The following is a 4,309-nucleotide window of genomic DNA, read 5'->3' as shown; positions in this document are numbered from 1 at the left end:
GGTATTCATGTTAAACTGCGGCATGGTATCTCAGTGAGCTAGCACTGTAAATCGGCATCAGTCCGGACTAGTACAACCAGCCACACAAAAACACACACGTACAAGCACGTCGCTATATAAGTGCAATAATCTATTTCACCTCACCCAGGTGTTCGCGAAACCACTTTGGCTGAGTGGTCACAACCTGAAAGCATGACTCGACTTTGTCTTCCTTCAGAACATGTATGTTTAATTGATAGGTATAGATCCGCCATTGGTGTATATGGGGAAGGTATATTCTGTGGAGGGGACCGGGAATGTTATTTTTAAACAAAACGACAAACCAATTTCAACACTCAGAAGAAAATCTTTCCTAAACGCAGAGTCAAATGTACAATTCCGCCTGTAGTTTGAGCATGCACTAAGGCATACGCGTGTGTTAATGTCCTCGAGCATCGGCATCACATCGTCGGAACAGATAGTCATTCATCAACCCATTGCACGCGGCTATTATAAGGGTAACGCCATTTTTCAGGGCATTCATTTGCAGAAGCCCGAGGTCTTCCATTAACGGCCCGACGAAGGAGGGCAGTTGAAAAGACCGAGGGCTTCTGCAAATGATAATGCCCTGAAAAATAGCGTTACCGTCAGTATAGCTAAAATGAATGGAATTTGTTATCAAATAAAAAGATACATACAATATCGGTTTTGAAACATTTACTGCAATCTACACCAATATCACTGACCCACTTTTACAAATATGGAGACAAACAAGATGACGTCACTATTCAACGTGACGTCACCTATCCCTATCCTATGACGTCACCTAACAACGGGCGTGACAATGGCCCGTCATCAAGCAATATGAGGGCATTATCAAGTTACAGTGGCCCGCTGATTTCTGATAACATGCGGGCGGTTTAATGATAATTCTATCCATTTTAGCTATAATATGTAATATCTACAATTATTCTCCAGACATGCGTTGAGCGCGAAGTAGGAAAATCTCAAATAATTGTTCTCCCCTGATATGAACGCCTCATGGTGTAGAGAGCGTTAAAAGCAACAGCACTAGTCTAAGTCATGTATATAACGCACGAGGTTTTAGTTAAATGTTAGAAATATATTTTTACAGCACCACACAGACTTTACTTCGGTGACGTCAAGTAACCCGAGCAATGTACAGAATCTAAAACTGTACACTTCGTTGTGGAATGCGACGGAGCTAGAGTCACATTTAATATGTAATAAATTGAATGAAAACATTGCGAGTATTTATATCTTTATTCAGTAATTTAGGTATTACTATATGGATTCACTCTTAGTACTTGGCCTGTAATAGGGTGCCAGTATCTGAAAGAAAGTCCCCAATATGCGAAAGTAGTTCTTCTCCAACATGCGACACTAGGGCGTCAATATACAAAAGATATAGGCTTCTCATTTCAAAGTATATCTATATATATATGATATATGTTCGATATATGTTGTGTGATGGAAGTCAATTTAGGTTTAACTGAAAACAAATAAAAGCGCCAAAACCCTTTCCATAATCATAAGAAAATTCTGCTGAAAGCAGGGTCAATTGTAATATTTATTAAACATTATCAAACAGTGATGATACCAGGTGTCCGCGAAGTGAGCGTATCCTATCCCACGATGTCACCCGTCACAAACACACGCAAAGGCAAGTTAATTGTTCACCTGCAAAAACACCGGACCAAATGGAGACATCTTCTTCCGGTCACTGCTTGAAGAGATAAAAAAGGATTTTTTTCTCACATTTGGTTAGGACAACCAGCAAACCAGCGAAAAAATGTATTTCTTTTTAAACCTGAAGCCACATTATTCCCCGAACACCAGAATATCAAATAATTGGTCGCTTACTAAACAATGCTACATGTTCTGTTTAGTACACTCACAACATTGTAGATCGAGTGTGAAATATTTGACCAGCATCTATGAAGTCTTCTCTGGTAATGTCGTGGTTGTTTTTCCCAGTGTTTATCTCGAAGTTGATCGGCATCAGAACCATCATATATTCTAGTAGTAAGCCCTATGGGGATCAGGGAATGTGTAGGTCCCTATGTAGTACCCTATGTCTGTGGTAACAGTCGACTAAACTGAGAAAGCATTGGTGGTCGTAGTATTCAACAGGATTGACTGTGTGTCGTGATGTCCTAATGAGTGTTCTTGGAGAAGAAGAGGCCCTAAGTATTCTATGCTTGTTGTTCAAGTTGACCGAAAGGAGGATTGGGTGGTTGCAATATATGACTTCGCAGATTGTCTGTCCTTGTTTGCTCATGCAATATTACGCAGGATTTAGACTTGAAGACTAACGTGTACAGGTCGTCATGGCAGCTGGAATATTGCTAAAGGCGACGTTATACGACATTCACTAAATCACTTATATCTAGAAACCTTAATTTTTACATTATTCGAGAGTAACAATGGCTACTGTTTGCGATACATACCTGATAACATTACAAGAAAGTAGCACTATTTTAACCCCTCTTGACATGTTCTATTTATAGGAATGTAAATTGTACTTTAATAATAAATGTGATTGCTTTCTTTTAGTATTCTTGTTATCGTATGTGTGCTCGGATTTTATGTTCATACGCGTGTCTGTCTGCGTGTGGTGTGTGTCTGTGTGTATGTCTCTGCGTGTTGTATGTGTGTATGTCTGTGTGACACTGTGTATGTCTGTGTGCGTGTGTTGTGTGTATGTCTGTGTGTTGTATGTGTGTATATGTCTGTGTGCGTGTGTTGTGTGTGCTGTGTGTGTTGTATGTCTGTGTGTGTTTTGTGTATGTATGTGTATGGCTGTGTACGTGTGTTGTGTGTGTATGTCTGTGTACGTGTGCTGTGTGTGTATGTCTGTGTGTATGTCTCTGAGTGTTGTATGTGTGTGTATGTGTGTATGTCTGTGTGTGTTGTGTGTATGTCTCTGTGTGTTGTATGTGTGTGTATGTCTGTCTGCGTGTGTTGTGTGTGTGTCTGTGTGTATGTCTCTGCGTGTTGTATGTGTGTATGTCTGTGTGTGATGTGTGTATGTATGTGTGTATGTCTGTTGGTTGTGTGTGTATGTCTGTGTGTGTTGTGTGTATGTCTCTGTGTGTTGTATGTCTGTGCGTGTTGTGTGTACATGTATGTCTCTGTGTGTTGTATGTGTGTATATGTCTGTCTGCGTGTGTTGTGTGTGTCTGTGTGTATGTCTCTGTGTGTTGTATGTGTGTATGTCTGTGTGTGTTGTGTGTATGAATGTGTGTATGTCTGTGTGTTGTGTGTGTATGTCTCTGTGTATGTGTGTGCATGTCTGTCTGTGTGTATGTCTGTGTGTGGTGTGTGTTCGTCCGTGTATGTTTATTTGTGTTCGTCCGTGTATGTTAATGTGTGTTCGTCCGTCTATGCTCATGTGTGTTAGCACATGTAACACATTGAACAGTATGTATACTAAATTGTATTTGTTTGTATTTGTTATTGCTCGATGGTATCTTATATTGTCAAGAGACCACTGACACCAAGAGGTTCCAAAAGGATGCAGAGATCTCTTGTTACGAACAGGAGAGTGTGTTTCAATCTTAAAAGTATGAAATGTCATGCACTATTCACAGGGCATGAATACTTTCCTTCACATCGTATATATCCCAAGTTTAAGAAAACGTGTAACACGGCGATACCACGTTAATTAGATATTATGTTGGATCAATATTTATTAGGACAACATAGAGAGTTCAGGTTGAGAAAGGGTGCTTCAGAAAATGATTTAAATTTTCTGTATGTTACAGTGCCAATAACAATTATGGGTTTTCAGTTGTGCGGGTTTAGTACTCAATTCAAGGATCTTATTACATAGACTTTGAAACCTTCGACTAACACCGCCGGTTCCAGGTTTACGGTTCTATGGAATTTCTGAGCATCGAAAACTAAATAAACCTCGCTAGTTTGAAAACACGAAAGTCTCCTAAATGACTCTCTGATATTTGCAGAAGCGCATGTTACCTATTCTCAATACTGATTGGTCAGTTGAATCGATTTGAGGTCACATTGATTCTATCTTGAGAACAATACAATGTGACGTCATCCATATAATCATGATGTCACAAACATGACGCCTGGTTGGTGTGACGTTCCTCGGTATCGACATTTGATACATGTAATTCATTTTATTCTTTAAAAAACACTGAGTCGTGAGTGAGTGATTATGGTTTTACTCCGCTTTTAGCAATATCCTATCAATATCAAGGCGAGGTACACCGGAAAAGGGCTTCACACATTGCACCTATGTGGGGAACGAACACGGTATGTCAATTCGCACTATAAAACAGGC

This window comes from Haliotis rufescens, unplaced genomic scaffold, assembly GCF_023055435.1.
Source record: "Haliotis rufescens isolate VD_foot unplaced genomic scaffold, xgHalRufe1.0.p SCAF_38, whole genome shotgun sequence".
NCBI lineage: Eukaryota > Metazoa > Mollusca > Gastropoda > Lepetellida > Haliotidae > Haliotis > Haliotis rufescens.
This window is presented reverse-complemented; position numbering follows the sequence as displayed.